This window comes from Jaculus jaculus, chromosome 4 (genome assembly GCF_020740685.1).
Source record: "Jaculus jaculus isolate mJacJac1 chromosome 4, mJacJac1.mat.Y.cur, whole genome shotgun sequence".
NCBI classification, from domain to species: Eukaryota; Metazoa; Chordata; class Mammalia; order Rodentia; family Dipodidae; genus Jaculus; species Jaculus jaculus.
In genome coordinates this window covers 156,460,659-156,478,911 of record NC_059105.1, presented here as the reverse complement: position 1 = coordinate 156,478,911, position 18,253 = coordinate 156,460,659, and the positions used below count along the sequence as shown (strand labels likewise).

The following is an 18,253-nucleotide window of genomic DNA, read 5'->3' as shown; positions in this document are numbered from 1 at the left end:
AATTCCAGGTCAGCCTGGGCTACAGAACCCCTACCTGAGGGAGGGAGAAGGAAAGCTAAACAATGCAAGTCCTGTACCCGTTGCTTTCATATTCTTCCAGCCCATTGGGTAAACCTCCATGAACTCTGGCCTCTGATTTACATTCTTGAAAACCAAATAAATAAATATTATAAATCCTATGACCCTAACACTCAAGTCCTTACCCTCTCTTTGGCAAAAGCACTTGAAGATCTAGCCTGGATTTCAACAGGCACATGATTCTACCCTGTTTACATTCTTGTACTAAATTCTCAGTACAGGATTCTACACTGATCTCTCTGGCTGCTGCTTCTGTTTCAAGACTACTGATCTCTCAGCCCAACTTATAGGTATTTTCTGTGGTTCAGTCCCAGGACTTAAGCAAGCAGCATCTCTTCAGCCCTAGACTTCTATAACACTCTCACCTCAGGGTGTCCACTGGATGCTGCTTCTACCATTGCCTCCTTCATAAAGGTAACCTTTAAACTATCACCTTCTGCTACAATCTAAATTATTCCTCAGGAATTAGAACATATATTGATTTTTTAATTTTTTTTTTTTTTTTTTTTTTTTTTTTTTTTTTTTTGGTTTTTCGAGGTAGGGTCTCACTCTGGCTCAGGCTGACCTGGAATTCACTATGTAGTCTCAGGGTGGCCTCGAACTCTTGGTGATCCTCCTACCTCTGCCTCCTGAGTGCTGGGATTAAAGGCATGCACCACCACGCCCGGCTCTGATATTTTAATTTTTTAATCTTTTTAATTTTTTTATTTATTTGAGTGAGAGAGGAAGAATGGGCATGTGGGGGCCTCTAGCCACAGCAAAGAAACTCCAGACACATGTCATCTTGTCCTTACATGGGTGTGAGGAATTGAACCTGGGTCCTTAGGCTTCACAGGAAAACGCCTTATTAACTGCTAAGCCATCTCCCCAGCCACTATATTGATTTCTTAACTGGATTCTTCAACTACTGCTTCAATTAACTTCAATATTTTGCCCAAAAATAATTTCATAACCATCAATGCTCTACCAAGTCCAGAATTAGTAACTTCAATTATCAATTCTATGCAAGCATTCATAAATATCTATTGGACCTCTCAGTTCCAATCCAGTATTTTAACTCTGGACTAAAAACCCATACTTGACAAACTTCCATTTGGTGTTTCAAACAGTGGTCAATTTGGTTTTTCTGTTGTTGTTTTCAATATTTAATTTATTTACTTGACAGACAGAGAAAGAGAGAGAGAATGGACATGCTAGGGTCTCAAGCCACTATAAACAAACTCCAGATGTATGTGCCACCTTGTGCACCTGGCTCACATGGTTACTGGGGAATCAAACTCTCTGGTTTTTAGGTGTTGTAGGCAAGTATCTTAACCACTGAACCATCTCTTCAGCCCTAGCCAGGTGTTTAAGACCTAGCTAGGTATGTCGGGACACATTTATAATCCCATCATTGACGAGGCTGAGGTAGGAGAATTGCTACAAGTTTGATACAGCCTTGGACTACATAGTAAGATCTTGTCTCAAAAAAGAAAAATATCAGGAGAGATGGCTTAGTGGTTGAGGCACTTGCCTATAAAACCTAAGGACCCAGGTTTGATTCCCCGGTACCAACATACAGCCAGATGTGAGGGGGAAACTGGAGATGGGGAGGGAATTATCATGGTTTATTTTCTATAGTTATGGAAGCTGTCAATAAAGAAGTTTTAATAAATTATAATATTTCCCCAAAGATCTTAGCCTTCTCACCTACCATGTCTTTGCTTATGCTAATCTCTCAGGATATATGTTTTTGTTTTTGAGATCCAGACTAGCTTCAAACTCCTTATGTAAACTAAGTTAGCCCAGAGAGTTGGATCCTCCTGCCTCAGTTTCCCAAGAGCAGAAATTTCAGGTAAGCACCACCACACCAGACTTTAAAATTCCACCTCTAAAAGGTCAAGATGTTAAAAAATAAATAAATAAAAATTCCACTTCTATGCCACTGAAATGTAGTCCCAGAATCTCCCCCAGTCAAGAATGTTCTCTACTGCTTCAGTAACATGGTATTTTCTTGTGGTATACTTATGATCACAATGTAATTACTGATGCACAAATCCAGCTCGCCTACTACGATGTAATTCCTGAAAGATTTACTCCTGACTGCATTTAACAATGCTTTTGCATATAACATACACGTAATAACTGTTAAGATTATCTCATTTTCTGAAACCCTTAATTATAAATTAGATAATTTGGTTGGATTTGGGGAGGTTTTTGTTTGTTTTTGTTTTTGTTTTTCAAGGTCGGGTTTTGCTGTAGCCCAGGCTGACCTGGAATACACTACGTAGTCTCAGGGTGGCCTCAAACTCACAGCAATCCTCATACTACCTCTGCCTCCTGGAATTAAAGAGTGCTGGAATTAAAGGCATGCACCACCACACCCTGCTCTATAATTTCTACTAATCTCAAACTTCTTCTAATTCTCATCCTTCCGTTTTTACCATCTTCCTCAAAATAGTCATTTCAGGGCTGGAGGGATGGATTAGCAGTTAAGGCATTTGCCTGCAAAGCCAAAGGACCCAGGATGTATTGATTCCTAAGGACCCACGTTAGCAAGATGCACAAGGGGACGCAATCACCTGGAGTTAATTCACAGTGGCTGGAGACCCTGGTGCACCCATTCTCCTTCCCTCCCTCCCTCCCTCCCTCCCTCCCTCCCTCCCTCCCTCTCTCTCTCTCTCTCTCTCTCTCTCTCTCTGTGTCAAATAAATAAATAAATAAAAATATTTCAAATAATCCTTTTAACTGTTATTTTCTCCTACTTTCCACTAAACATAGCTTTCATATTTTGGTTTTCAAACTCACAGCGAGCCAGGTGTGGTGGCGCACACCTTTAATCCCAGCACTTGGGAGGTAGAGGTAGGAGGATTGTCATAAATTCGAGGTCACCCTGAGACTCCATAGTGAATTCCAGGTCAGCCTGGGCTAGAGTGAGACCATACCTCGAAAAAAGAAAAAAGAAAAAAAAAAAAAAACACAACAACAAACTCACAGCGATCTACTTTGCATCCTAAATACTAGGATGAAAGGCAAGAACCACAATGCCTGGTTTAATCTTAAATATTTTTAAACATTGAGCCGGGCGTGGTGGCGCACACCTTTAATCCCAGCACTCGGGAGGCAGAGGTAGGAGGATCGCCAAGAGTTCAAGGCCACCCTGAGACTACATAGTGAATTCCAGGTCAGCCTGAGCCAGAGTTGAGACCCTACCTCGAAAAACCAAAAAATATATATATTTTTTTAAACATACTTTTTCTTTTTTTTTTTCTTCAACTAGATATCCTCAAAATTATTACTTGCTACTACATATATTTTTACTTATTTGTGTGGGGGAGGTGGATATGGCAAGGTCTCTTGCCAGTCACATGCATCACTTTTTTATCTGGTTTTAATGGTCACTAGGGAATTGAAGCCGGACAGCAGGCTTTGCAAGAAAGTGCTTCTAAGTGCTGAGCCATCTCCTGAGCCCAAGTGTGCATATGTTTATTAGTCACCCTTAAGTCCTGTGTATATGAAGAACAGTTATGAAAACAGAAAACAACAGATAATTCAGATCTTCTAATTATCTTAAATGCTTTTCCACTCATTTAGTCAACAAGCACGCATGCATCCACTTGAATACATGGAATCAGTTCTGCCTGCTCCATTCTACAATTCAAAGAGAAGCTCTGAGGCTAGGGAGAAGGTTCAGCAGTTAGGGCACTTGCTTTATGAAGCCTGATAGGCTAGATTCAATTCCCTAACGCCCAAGTAAAGCCAGATGCACAAAGTAACACATGTGTATGGAGATCATTTGTAGAGACAGGAGGCCCTAGTGCATCTATTCTCTCTCTTGCTCTCTTTCTCTTCCTTTCTCTCTCAAAATAAATTTAAAGCAATTCTGGGGACTGGGGAGATGGCACTTGCTTGCAAAGCCTGCCAACCTGGGTTCAATTTCCACTACCCATGGAAAGCCAGATGCACAATGTGGCACCTATATCTGGAGTTTGTTTTCATCAGCAAAAGGTCCTGATGTGCTCATATTCTATCTCTCTTTCAAATAAATAAATTAAAAAAAATTCCTTTTTAAAAAGCAACTCTGGGGCTGGATGGATGGCTTAGTGGTTAAGGTGTCTGCCCGCAAAGCCAAAGGACCCAATTGAGTTAAATTCCCCAAGACCTATGTTAGCCATATGCACAAGGGGGCACACGTGTCTGGAGCTCATTCGCAGTGGCTGGAGGCCCTAGTGTGCCTATTCTCTCTCTCCTTTTTCCTCTTTCTCTGTCAAATAAATAAATAAAAGTAAATAAATTTAAATATATTTTTTAAAGCAATTCTGCTAGACACGGTGGCATATGCCTTTAACTCCAGCACTCCAGAAGCAGAGATAGGATAATTGCCATGAGGTGAGTTCAAGGCTACCCTGAAACTAAATAATGAATTCCAGGTCAGCCTGGACTAGAGCAAGAGCCTACCTCAAAAACACTTAAACAAAAAAAAGGAGGGCTGGAGAGATGGCTTAGCAGTTAAGGCACTTCCCTGCAAAGCCTAAGGAGCCAGGTTCAATTCCCCAGAACCCATGTAAACCAGATGCACAAAGTAGTGCATGCATCTGGAGTTGGTTTACAATGGCTAGAGGCCCCGACACACCCATTCTATCTGCCTCTTTCTCTCTCCCCTTCCCCCAATAACTAAATAAATAATTATTTAAAAAAAAAAAAAAAGAGGGGGCTGGAAAGATGGATTAGTGGTTAAGACACTTGCCTACAAAATCAACTAACCCAGTTTCAATTCCGTAGGACCCAATAAGCTAGACAGATGCACAAGTTTGCACATGCATCTGGAGTTGTCTGTGGCAAGTGGAGGCCCTGGCATACCCATATATTTTTCTCTTCTCTCTCTCTCTTTCTCTCTCTCTCTCTCCATTTGACTCCTCTAAAAAAGAGGTAAAAAAAAAAAAAAAAGAGACACACAAACTCTCCCTCCCTCTCTCTGCACTCTCCCTCTCTCTCTCTCTCTCTCTCTCTCTCTCTCTCTCTCAGCTCATTATAGGGCTTCAAAAGATTTGGAACCTTTTAAATCCTCTCTGAAATCCCTAAGGGATTCTTACATATACCTAACTAGACTATGATCCACTTAAATTCCTTCTGAATTCTTAGCCAATATTCACCATTTTCTGAACTCCTATAAAATGTATTATCTGCAAAATGCATCTGTGAATTTAATCATAAAGTAATAAAGTTAAATAAACATGTCCAGACTTTGTTTACATATCAAAATCTTTGTAGTCCTCTTTAAAATAAGTTGTCCTGGAAGCTATCCTTTACTTATTTATTCACTTGATCCATCCAACCATCTGATACTCTACTAACACTTCCTCAATACCTAATTAATATAAAACTATCACCACTGTCCAAAATATTTGGAAAAGTATTTTCCAATATCAGTTAATAAGTCAACTAAGAAAATCAGTCCCATTTCTTTGATTAACTGAACCTAAAGTAAAACTATTCTTACCAGTCTTCAGCATTTGGAAAAGCCAAATCTTTTGAGTAAAAACACATGGCAACTGTGAAATGTACCATCCTGACCTGGAGAGATGGCTCAGCGATTAAGGCACTTGCCTGCAAAGGCTAAAGACCTGGGTTCTATTCCTAGAACTCATGTAACGCCAGAGGCATAAAGTGGCTTATGCATCTGGAGAAATGTACTGTCCCGAAGGATTATGAACTCTTAAACAAGTTTTATGAAGGTGGAGTTTGTTTGCAGCTGCCTAAGACCCTAGCATACCAATTCTGCCTCTCTTCTCTTTTCTCTTTTTTTCTCTCTCTCTTCTTGAAAATACATTTTTTAAAATATATAGTATTTTTTTAAGTTACATTTTACATTCACCTTTACAAGATCCTCCCTGAACAGCATACAATAGGTATTCAATAAGTAAGTAAAATGGCTAAATGCTCAAAGTTAATTCTGAAAATATGCTTGTTTCCCAAGAGGTCTGAAAACTACGACTAAAAATTATTAGCATAATATTAAATTCTCATCAAGAAGTATTTGGTTCTTTTGTTTGTTTTTAGATATTTTATTTATCTGAGAGAAACAGAGAGAAAAGGGAGGAAAGAGAGAGAATGGGCATGCCACAGCTCCCTGCCACTGCAAAGGAACTCCAGATGCATGCACTACTTTGTGCATATGGCTTTATGTGGATACTGGGGAACTGAACCTGGGCCATCAGGCTTGCAAGAAGTACTTAATAGTACCTTTAACCACTAATCCATTTCTCCAGGCCCCAAGTACTCGTTTTTAAAAATCAAATGTGGAGTCGGGTGTGGTGGCGCATGCCTTTAATCCCAGCACTCAGGAGGCAGAGGTAGGAGGATCACAGGGAGTTCGAGGCTACCCTAAGACTACAGAGTGAATTCAAGGTTAGCCTGGGCTAGAGCAAGACCCTACCTCAAAAAACCAAAAGAGAAAAAAAAAATCTATTTTCACCAGGTGTAGTGGCTCATGCCCAGGCCTTCAGTCCTAGCTGTTAGAAGAATTGAAATGAAGGTTCAAGGCCAGCCAGAGATAAGAGTTTCAAGTCAGCCTTGGCTAATAGACCCTGCCTCAAAAGAAAAAATGGTAAGAAGTTAGAGAAGGAGAAAGGAAGAGGGAGAGAAGACGACAAGAAGAAGGGGAGGAAACATCTCTTTTCTGAAATCTTATACTTACTGAATTGTTTCCCAACTGTTTTTCTCATCTAAAACAACATAAAGACTAAATTCCTAAAGAAGAAACACCTAATGTTTTTATTGTCCTGAAAATGATTAATCCGTTTGTTTCTGAGTTCATTTATTTGTTTGAGGGATTAAGATAAAAGTCTGAGCCTGTGTGGTACCTTTGATCCCAGCACTCGGGAGGCAGAGGTAGGAAATCGCCATGAGTTCCAGGCCACCCTGAGACAAATACATAGTGAATTCCAGATCAACCTGTAGTAGAGTGAGACCCTACCTGGGGGGGGGGGGGGGGAGGGGGGAAGGAAAGAGAAAGGGAAAGGGAAAGGGAAGAAGGAAGAGGGGAGGGGAGGGGAGGGGAGGGGAGGGGAGGGGAGGGGAGGGGAGGGGAGGGGAGGGGAGGGGAGGGGAGGGGAGGGGAGGGGAGGGGAGGGGAGGGGAGGGGAAGGGAGGAAGTCTGACTATGCAGCCCTAGCTGGCTTGGAATTCACAATCCTCCTGTCTCAGCTTCTACCTCCCCAAGAGCTGGGATTACAGATGTTTGCTATTATGCCTGTCTTAAATCAATTTCTTAAAACAGCCAAAGATTAGAAAATTCAAATTAAAACCAGTGCCATTCTCCACAAGCCTCAGATTAGAAGAGGCCCTTTAATCTTAGCCCTTCAATGTTTGTGCAGGATTATTACAGCTCTATTTTAATCCATTCACCTTCGTCCCTTAACCTAAAAACCCTCCAGTCAGAGTCCACTGGTTCTTTACACTGTGCACACACTTGGTTCTACAATACAACAACCGTAGTCAGTCACTTCATGCGATCTCACTATTACCACTGACAGTCAATAATAATTTCTAGCAGTCATTCATTCAACAGGTATTCATTAAACACTTAAAAACCAAGTAAGGGGCTGGAGAGATGGCTTAGTGGTTAAGGTGGTTCGCCTGTGAAGCCTAAGGACCCAAGAATGATTTCCCAGTACCCACGTAAGCCAAATACACAAAGTGACACAGGCATCTGGAGTTCACTTGCAGTGGCTAAATGTCCTGGTGTGCCCATTCTCCCTACCTGCCACTCTCTCTCTGTCTCTCTCAAAGAAAGAAAGGAAGGGAGGGAGGGAGGGGAGGCAGGCAGGCTGGACGGACAGTGGTGGCGCACACCTTTAATCCCAGCACTCAGGAGGCAGAGGCAGGAGGATACCCATGAGTTCAGACTACATAGTGAATTCCAGGTCAGCCTGGGCTATAGCCAAGACCCTACCTTGGGGAAAAAAAATAGGGCCAATGTGGTGGCCCACCCAAGCCTTTAATCCCAGCACCCAGAAAGCTCAGGTAGGAGGACACATGTGAGTTCGAGGCCAGCCTGGGCTAACAGTGAGTTCCAGGTTTTATTTCCCCAAATACTAAATAAGTCTCAGCTTTCCAGCATGCTATAGTCAGTCTGCAAAAGGGAGGGAGAGGGCTGGAGAGATAGCTCAGAAGTTAAAGGCACCATGGTCTCCAGTCACTATGTGCATCTGGCTTACATGGGTCCTGGGAAATTGAAGCTGGGTCCTCTGGTTTCTCAAATAAATCAATATAAATAAAATATTTTTTAAAAAACATAAGAACTACAGCCAGATATGATGGTGCATGCCTGTAATTCCCAGACTCAAAAATGTGAGGCAGGGCTGGGGAAATGGCTTAGTGGTTAAGGCAGTTGCCTATGAGACCTAAGCACCCCTGTTCAATTCCCCAGAACTCACATAGGCCAGATGCACAAGGTGGTGCATGTATCTGGAGTTCGTCTGCAGTGGCTGCAGACCCTGGCACCCCCATTCTGTCTTTCTCTCTGCCTCTTCCTCTCTCTCTCAAATAAATAATTTTTTTTTTTAATATGAGGCAGAAAAAAAATGTGAGGCAGAACTGCAACTTCGAAGCAAGCCGCTGGGCTACCCAGCAAGTCTCAGGCCAGCCTGGAGCTCCTTAGCAAGACCCTACCATGCATTCATAAGTAATACAAACAAAATGCAAATAAATACATGCTAGAAACACCTGGAAAGAACATCCAGGGGCTACTTTAGCACATTTTCACATTCTGTGCACTAAAAGTCTCCAGAGGTCTGTCAAGGAACACTGCAAGTGCAACCAGGGAACTACCAAGTGCAAGATGAACAACTACCTGTCAGCAACTCGCATCTCAGCGCAAGTGTAAAGCTGCAGGATGCTTCCTCAGCAGTCTTCTTGAGTCCAACCAAACTTCCCTTTACCACATCACCCACTACATGGATGTCTTGGCTTCAGCAAAGCCCTTCTAGTCTGAGGCTCTAACCGTGGGAGAGTCAAGACACAGCCTAAAGTTGCTGGCCTCTAATAAATCAAGACTTAAGCACATTAAAGGCATATAAGTCATCAAAATAAGGAAAATAACCATGCTCAGAAGAGGAGGAAAAAGAGAAAAATGTCAATGATATTAATCCCTTTTATGCATGTAAGACTGTCCTTGACAATGTCATTTCAATAAATAGAGAAATGATGGAGCAGAGTGTGGTGACACACATCTATAAACCTCGATACCTAGGAAGCAAAGACAGAGGATAGGCCTGGGCTACATTAACCCAAAAGACAGAAATCATGGCATGTGCCAGGCATGGTTGGCACATACCTTTACTCCCAGCACTTGGGAGGCAGAGGTAGGAGGACTGACATGAGTTCAAGGCCACCCTGAAACTACAAAGTGATTCCAGATCAGCCTGGGCTACAGCAAAACCCTATCTCAAAAAACCAAAAAGAGGGCTGGGGAGATGGCTTAGCGATTAAGACAATGCCTGCAAAGCCAAAGGACCTAGGTTCAATTCCCCAGGACCCATGTAAGCCAGATGCACAAAGTGGTGCATGTGTCTGTAGTTCATTTGCAGCAGCTGGAGGCCTGGTACACCCATTCTCTCTCTCTCTCCCTCTCTCTACTCTTCTTTCTCTCCCTCAAAAAAAAAAAAATTAATGAAAATAAAAATATCTAAAAACAAACAAAAAGAAAGCAGGCAAGCAAGGCATGTGTCTATCACTTGAAGACCTGGAGAAAAAATTATGAAAAGAACTACAAAATTAACATTTAGAAGTAGCAGCCTCTGCAGACAATGAGGAGGACCAGGAGAAGATGGGTGGGGGGAGGGGATGTGGTCAAAATATACTAAAGAATGAAAATGTCATGAGATTATTTCTTATATGCTAATTAAAAAGGAAGGAAGGGCTGTAGAGATGGCTTAGCGGTTAAGTGCTTGCCTGTGAAGCCTAAGGACCCCGGTTCAAGGCTCGACTCCCCAGGACCCACGGTAGCCAAATGTACAAGGGGGCACACACGTCTGCAGTTCGTTTGCAGTGGCTGGAAGTCCTGGCGCACCCATTTTCATTTCCCCTCCCTCCCTCCCTCCCTCCCTCCCTCCCTCTCTCTCTCTCTCTCTCTCTCTCTCTCTCTGCTTCTTTCTCTCTCTGATTGTTACTCTCAAATAAATTTTTTTTAAAAAGGGAGGAAAACGGGATGGAGAGATGGCTTAGCGGTTAAAACGCTTGCCTGTGAAGCCTAAGGACCCCGGTTCGAGGCTCGGTTCCCCAGGTCCCACGTTAGCCAGATGCACAAGGGGGCGCACGCGTCTGGAGTTCGTTTGCAGAGGCTGGAGGCCCTGGCGCACCCATTCTCTCTCTCTCCCTCTATCTGTCCTTCTCTCTGTGTCTGTCACTCTCAAATAAATAAAAATTTAAAAAAAAAAAAGGGAGGAAAAGAATGTAGTTATTTAAAAAAAAAAAAAAAAAAGCAGCAAGCTGGGGGTGTAGTTCAGTTGGTAGAGTGCCTGACTAGCAAGCCATGCATGAAGCCCTTGGGTTTGATTCCCAGCACTGCATAAAAACAACTCTGGTGGTACAGACTTATGACCCCAGTATTCAGGAGGCAGAGGCAAGAGGATCCAGACTCAAGGTCATTCTTGGCTCCATAGCCAGCCTGAGGCCAGCCTAGGATACAAGAGATCCTGTCTCAGACAAACAAGCAAACAGACACCAAATAGAAAGAAAAGCAGAATTGCCACGGACAGATAGGTAGGAAGGGGTACCATGTCACTGTTAGTCCCTGTACAACAATTTTTTTAATTACATTCATGTATTATTTCAGAATGATTTTAAAGATGAGAACAAAAATTATGTTCGCTATACTTGTGCATTATACTTAAAAGAACAGGTAATACAGGCTGGAAAGATGGCTCAGCAGTTAAGGTGCTTGCTTTCAAAGCCTAATGACCCGGGCTGGAGAGATGGCTTAGCGGTAAAGCGCTTGCCTGAGAAGCCTAAGGACCCCGGTTCGAGGCTCGGTTCCCCAGGTCCCACGTTAGCCAGATGCACAAGGGGGCGCACGCGTCTGGAGTTCGTTTGCAGAGGCTGGAAGCCCTGGCGCGCCCATTCTCTCTCTCTCCCTCTATCTGTCTTTCTCTCTGTGTCTGTCGCTCTCAAATAAATAAATAAATAAATAAAAGCCTAACGACCCAAATTCAGCTCCCTAGTACTCATGTAAGGCCAGATGGTCAAAGTGGCGCATGCATATGGAGTTCAGCTGTAGTAGCCAGAGGCCCTGGTGTGCCATTCTCTCTACCTGCCTCTCTATCTCAAATTAATTAATTAAATTTTGAAAGAAAGAAGGGCAGGCTGAGGAGATGGCTCTATGGTTAAAGGTGCTTGTTTGTAAAGCCTGTTCCCCAACAGCCATGTAAAGCCAGACACAAAGTGGTATTTGCGTGGCATTATACACACATACTTGAACAGGAAGGAAGGAAGAAATCCCCTTCTAGTACTAAATTAGCATCCTCCTATAAAAATAATTATTAAAGAAATGAATGAATTTTCTTTCTCTCTCTCAAATGTCACTCCATCCTCCCCATTACTCTCTTGGAAATCAGGTCTGGTATGCACTCAATCCAACAGAGGGCTTCATTCATCTTCTGACATAGAGATGCTAATTGTCCCTCTAATCCAGGCCTAGACTCTCATGTAGTCTCTTCAGGTCCCCGTATTCTCATGATAACCATTCCTGACCTCCTGGCAATCTAAAATCAACAGAGATATTCTAGACCCTCCATTCTGCATACCTACATTTCTTCAATACCACCATTCCTCTTGGTGAGAGTACATAAGACATTGTGAATGGCAAAAGATCTTCCACCAACCCCAGAGGTATAAAAACAATTTCTCAAACTAGACTCCTTTGGGCTACAAATGGAGGACCCAAAGAAGAGCCACAAGGAACGGACTCACCCCACCATCAATTATAACTTTGCATACTGCAGCCTAGGCTGAATAATATGGCACCAGCTCTGCTGGACCACATAAGCTGGCAATGAAGAAGAAAACCGCCAAGCCAAGTCATGTCTAGTCCAGCATTTGCCAGGATAGTGTTCATCCAGCCTCTGGTAAGTGACAATACTTCAAATCTGTTAAAATTCTAAATTCCGTGGCTTCAAGAATCACCATAGGCCAGGCTCTTTCTCAAGGTCTGTTTGAGACGTTTTCATATTCACTAATACAAAACTAAAATATCTCAAACCAAACTACAGACTAAGGTTTAATTCTCAGTGACCCCCCCCCCCAACCCAATCACAGCTGGGACACACACTTACCGGATGTCACCTACTGAAGAGCCCAAACAGGTTCAGAACTAGGCCACCCTGGCCCATCTGGAATAACTCTTTAGATCTTGGGCCAGCATTTGATAATTATGCTACATCTGTCGGTTCTATTATGCATTCCCTGCATCTTCTCTCTTGCTTTCAAGCACCTCTCCTTTCTATTCGCGGAAATTCCTATATTCCTCCTTCCCTTGCTTGGAAACGCTCGGGTTCTTTCCATAATGAAAAATACCTAACGTATCCGCAACAATGAACAGCCCCCCCCTCCCCGCCCGAAGACCCTCAAGACTCCTTATAGCCACCCACCGCATTCCTCCACCTATCCGGCATCTTCCCCTCCGGGTCTCTTTTCTCCTCTTTTCACACTCCCTCTATGTTTCTCCTGCAAGCATTCTCTTTCCTCCAACCCCCCTTGCCCTTTCCTTTCTCCCGAAGAGCACACACACACACACACACACACCGAGAGAGAGGCAAGGCAGCAAACGCTGGCTGAGGCCTGGGGAGGGGGGGGTGCATAAAGCATTGCAACCGGGCACGGCGGACAGACCTGGGGCCTCGCTGGCCTCTCTCAACCACGGCCTGGCCCGGCCCGGCCCGGCCCCCACATACCCCGCAGCCTAAAGCGAGCATCCCATCTCCTTCCTACCTCTGACACCCCCCATCTTCGGGCCTCGGAGGCCGCCGGTTCGCCTCCGCCGCCCCCCGTCATTATCTGCTCCCAATCCCCCTCCCCAACCCACCAATCCTCACCCCGCTTCCTCCCGTCCGTCCTTCCGTCCCCCCCCGCACACACACACACACACACACACACACACAACCCACGCCGCGGCCAGCCCCGAGCGCTGCTGCTGCCCTCGGCCTCCACCACCGGCCCCTCCGTCCATCCGTCCGTCCGTCTGTCTGTCCGTGGGCCCCCCCCCCCGCCCCTTCCTCCACCTCCGCCACCCCACACATAACACCACCCACCGCCGCCGCACCCCGGGTCAGGCCGTTACCGCCGCTCGCTCTCTCTCTCTCTCTCTCTCTCTCTCTCTTCCCCCCCCCCACCCGCCCCGTCTCCCGGGCGCGCGCCGCCCCCTCCCCCGCCCTCCCCGGGCCCGGGCCTGCCAGGCCGAGCGCTCACCGCGGGCGGGCGGGCAGGCGGGCGGGCGGACGTCGAGTCGCGCGGTCGGTCGCCGACTGCAACGGCCGGAGCTCCAACCTTCCTACGGGCCTAGAGAGGAGGGGAAGGGGGGAGGGGGGGAAGAACTTTTGCTGTGGCAGCTTCGGCAACAGCTCCCCACCCCTGCGCCTTTCTCCTCTTCCTCCCCCTCCTCCTCCTCCTCCTCCTCCTCCTCCTCCTCCTCCTCGTCTTCCTCCTTCTCTTCCTCCTCCCAGAGCAGTCGAGAAGCAGACATGCCCCGGCTAGAGCGCCGCCGCGGTCCCCCGCCGCCGCGGTGCATTGTGGGAAGCCCCGCACGCAAAGGGACGCCGCTCTCTCTCTCTCTCTCTCACGCTCGCGCTCGCTCGCTCGCTTTTTTTTTTTTTTTTTTTTCTCTCGCTCCTCTGTTGCGCGCCCGCCCGCACGCCCTTTCTCTGGCAACCGCAGACCTGGCTGGCAAGACGCAAGCGGTGCTTTCGGTTCCGGGCGCCTGCGTGTCACCAAACTCAGCGTGGCTTCTTCTTTTTTTTTTTTTTTTTTTTGGAAAAGGATCGGGAATTGTGGAAACAATCTTTGGGGAAAGGGTCACCTCTTGCCATCCCGCGGTCACTCAATGCCTGGCGCCGCGAAAAGAGACAGAGAGAGAGAGAGAGAGAGAAAGAAGGTTCGGGGGAATCCGTGAGCATTTCAGGCCCTGGGAAGTGGGCCGAGAGGGAACTTAAGGGAAAGGTTGTCGGCCAGAATTTCTCGGATTTATCTTAACCTACCCCTTCTCCCCTGTCTCTCACACACACACACACACACACCCAAATGTCACCTACTCTGGAAGATGCAACCCGTGCGCCCTTGAAACTTGGCCACCCTTGTTACTGTCTGCAAACCGAGAAAGCAGGGTGTTGAGCACGGGAAAGGCAGGAAGAGATCCTGGCCTGGGGCCTTTTCGTAGGATTTCCTGCACAGTGCTCCTGGAACCCAAAACTTCAGTCGGCGTGGCAACCGAGACTTGGGTTATATGATCTACGGTAGACTTGAGCTAAGGTTGCACACTTGTCCTTTATGGGCCCTTGGGTGACCTTCACCAAACCGTGACCTCCTAGAGGTGGCTTCATTCTACATTTATGAGAGTCTTGAGGTGCACGGGCAATCGATGGTGACGTGCAGTTACCTCTGTGGCCATGCCCTAGCTCCAGGTCAGCCAGGTAACAGAAAAGATGTCCAGTGGATGTTGAATGATGATGAGCATCGGAAACTATGTGAGATGCAGCGCCTTTATTATGATTTGTACATAATAATCTGTAGTCTTTATTTAACACCTCCCCCCCCCCCGCAGTACTTAAACATACCCTTTTGAGAAGAAAGGGAAAAGACATTAAAATATCTACGTAGCCATTTCTGGAATCTCTTTCCCTTGTCCACACCCACCTTCCCACCCCTTGCCAGCTGAATGTTCATTTGAATAGTGCTTTTTGGCAAAACTCCAAACTCACTGCATTATGCACTTGTGATGACACTGAATTAGATTACTGTCTGCAAGGTTAATGTTCCCCCAGGCATTAACCTTAGTAAATCGTTATGCCCGTTTAGAAATAGCTGAGGCTTGGAGGGTCAGCTTAATTCAGACACAGGTAACTAAGAAGAGCAAGGATAAGCCACAGCTCCACAATAAATTCTCCATTAAACAATGTAAATTTTGCCAGGCATGGTGTTAATCCCAGCACTCAAGAGAGGCAGAGGTAGAAGGATTGCTGTGAGGTCTGGAGAAATGGCTTAGTAGTTAAGGTTTACCTGCAAAGCCAAAGGACCCAGGTTTACTTCCCTAGGACCCACATAAACCAGATGCACAAGGTGACGCATGGAGTTCGTTTGCAGTGGCTGAAGGCCCTGGTGTACCCATTCTCTCTTTCTGCCTTTCTCCCTCATTTTCAAACAAATGAAGTTTGGAAAAAAAAAAAAAAAAAGGATTGCCAGCCTGGGATTACAAAGGATTGTCAGCCTGGGCTAGAGTGAGACTACCTCAAAAAAAAAGGTGGGGTGCCGGAGAGATGGCTTAGTGGTTAAGGGACTAACCTACAAATCCTAAGGACCCAAGTTCAATTCCATTACCCATGTAATGCTAGGTACACAAGGTGGCACATTCATCTGGAGTTTGTTTGCACTGGCTAGAGGCCTTGGCATGCCCATTGTCTCTCTCTATCTGCCTTTCTCTCCTTGCAATAACTAATATTTCTTTTAAATAAAAGTACTTAAAATCCTGTCTTCCAGAGCCGGGCGTGGTGGCGCACGCCTTTAATCCCAGCACTCGGGAGGCAGAGGTAGGAGGATTGCCATGAGTTCAAGGCCACCCTGAGATGACAGAGTTAATTCCAGGTCAGCCTGGACCAGAGTGAGACCCTACCTCGAAAAAAACAACAAAAAAAAATAAATAAATAAAATAAAATCCTGTCTTCCAGACAGAAAGTGATTGTGATATTCATGACCTCACAGTGGTTGGCACTACCTATAAAAGACCTGCATAATAGAAGGGGAATGAAATGACATAAAAATAGAGAGAGCTGAAGAGATGGCTTAACGGTTAAGGCATTTGCCTGTGAAGCCAAAGGACCCAGGTTCGCCATGTAAGCCAGATACACAAGGGGCACACGTGTCTGGAGTTCATTTGCAGTGGCTAGAGGCCCTGGCGTGCCCATTCTTTATCTGCCTCTCTTCTCCCTATCTCTCTCTGCTTGCAAATAAATAAATAAAATTAAAAAAAAAAAAAAAAAGCCAAAAGCTCCCTGGCATGGTGTGGTGACCCTACATCAAAAAAACAAAATAGAAGAGAGAGAGCCAGCCAAGGTGATGCATGATGCAGGGCTTTAATGCCAGCACTTGAGAGGCTGAAGTAAGAGGATCACTATGATGAGTTCGAGTCCAGCCTAGTGTTACAGAGTGAATTCTAGGTCAGCCTGAGCTAGAGTGAAACCCTACCTCAAGGGCTAGGGAGATGGCTTAGTGGTTAAAATGCTTGCTTAATAAGCCTGATGGCCTGGATTTGATTCTCCAGTACCCATGTAAAGCCAGATACACAAAGTGGCACTTATGTCTGGAGTTTGGTTGAAGCAGGAGGAGGTCCTGGTGTGCCCATTGCCCCTCCCCCTCCCTCTCTCTGTCTCTTGCTCTAGCTCAAATAAATAAATATTTGAAAAAATATTAGAAATAAATCCTACCTCAAAAACAACAACAAAAAGTGAAATAGGGCCTGGAGAGATGGCTTAGCAGCTAAGGTGCTTGCCTGCAAAGCCTAAGGTCTCAGGTTCAATGCCACAGTACCCAAGTAAGTGGCATATATGTCTGGGGTTTGCAGTGGCTACAGGCCCTGGCATGCCCACTCTCTCTCTCTCCATATATATGTGTATGTATATATATATATACATACACACATACATATACATATATATATTTGCTTCCACTCTCTAAAATAAATATTTTTTTAAAAAAAGAAAGAAAGGATTCAGTGGAGGGGGATTCAGGAGAAGGAAAAGGGAAGGTGTTGGGAGGCAGTTATGATAATGGTATATTGTCTGTGTGCACAGAGGTTGTCAATAAAATGTTTTTTAAAGTATTTTTCCAAAAACCAAGGGCTGAGTAGGAAGCACACTGTCCGCCTGGCTCCTGTTTTCCCTGATGGATAGTGAAAGCACAAAGGCCCTTCTTTTGAAAGATTTCATTACAAATCACTATAGGGGCTGGGGAGATGGCTCATCATTTAAAGGTCTTGCTTACATAGATCAACATACCCTCATGGGTAAATCATGAGCTTTCTCTAAATATTAAATTTGTGTAGTTGGGGGCTGGTGAAATGACTTAGTGGTTAAGGCATTTACCTGCAAAGCAAAAGGGCCCAGGTTCGATTCCCCAGGACCCAAGTAAGCACAAGGGGCACACGCATCTGGAGTTTGTTTGCAGTGGCTAGAGGCCCTGGCATGCCCATTCTTTGTCTGTCTCTCTTCTCTTTCTCTCTCTCTCTCTCCTTGCAGATAAGTAAACATATTTTTTTTAATTGTGTAGTTGGAATCTTTTTCAAAATGTTTTATTTTTCTAATTTATTAATTTGACAGAGAAAGAGGGAGAGAGAGAGAATGGGCGCACCAGGGCCGCTAGCCACTGCAAAGGAACTCCAGACACATGCGCCCCTTGTGCATCTGGCTTACGTGGGTCCAATGGAATGGAACCTGGGTCCTTTGGCTTTGCAGGCACATGCCTTAACTACAAAGCTTCTAAGCCATCCCCCCAGCCAGGCGGACATTTATTTATTTATTTTAGAGAGGGAAAAGGAGAGAGAGAGAATGGACGCACCAGGGCCTCCAGTCACTGCAAAGGAACTCCAGATTCATTCGCCTCCTGGCTCAAGAAAACATCTGTTAAACGGACTTAGGAATGGCCTGAGAGGTAGCAGGGATTGCACTCCCTGTCCGGGATGCAGATCGCAGGCAGCAAACCTAAATGTACAGCCAGCCAAGCAGGCGGAGCAAGCAGGTGAAGCGGATGTGGCAACAATGGACAGTGAGAGACCAAAGCAAGGAGCTGAGAGCCGAGTAAAGGTCACAGCCGCTGATGCCAGCAGAAAGCTTCCAGTTAGGAACACAGAGATCAGGGAAAAAAAAAAGCAATCAGGAATCGGTGTTTGGGGTGAATTTCCCAAGTATTTAAAAATTTTTTGTTGTTTATTTTTATT

General features: G+C 45.2%; 1 protein-coding gene and 1 pseudogene across 2 annotated transcripts in view; one reads left to right on the top strand and one right to left on the bottom strand.

The window, feature by feature from the left end:
* Positions 1-13,708, bottom strand: part of Znf148 (zinc finger protein 148) — a 153,300-nt gene extending 139,592 nt beyond the window's left edge. Inside the window, exon 1 of one of the 2 annotated variants that reach the window (XM_045146744.1) lies at positions 13,522-13,708. The gene's annotated coding sequence lies outside the window, so the exon portion shown is untranslated. Of the gene's footprint in view, positions 1-12,389; positions 12,643-13,521 lie in introns of those variants that run through there. The other variant, XM_045146743.1, reaches the window with a different exon arrangement.
* The window catches only part of LOC101616200, a 96,330-nt pseudogene that overhangs the window by 29,371 nt on the left and 48,706 nt on the right, over positions 1-18,253 (top strand).